Here is a 283-nt window from a genome sequence, read left to right as displayed (position 1 = left end):
CCGATGATAAAATAATCACGATTCCCGAAGGATCGTATGAATTGAGTGCTATAAACAGGTATCTGAGAGCTGCTATTCGTCACGTACGACGACAAACAAACGCTTAACGATAAAGATAATAGTGACGATGAGTACATATTCGACGACAATGACGACAATGATAATGCTCATAAAGAAGAGATATTGATTCTTCGAGCCAATGAGAACACTATGAGAAGCGAGATTAAATGTGCGTATCGAATAAATTTTACAACACCGAATAACATCGGTTCGCTATTGGGTT

The sequence above is a fragment of the Trachymyrmex cornetzi genome, unplaced genomic scaffold (genome assembly GCF_001594075.2).
Source record: "Trachymyrmex cornetzi isolate Tcor2-1 unplaced genomic scaffold, Tcor1.1 scaffold263, whole genome shotgun sequence".
In the NCBI taxonomy this organism is placed as follows: Eukaryota; Metazoa; Arthropoda; class Insecta; order Hymenoptera; family Formicidae; genus Trachymyrmex; species Trachymyrmex cornetzi.
The sequence above is the reverse complement of the archived record's forward strand: the minus strand, read 5'-3'. Positions refer to the sequence as shown.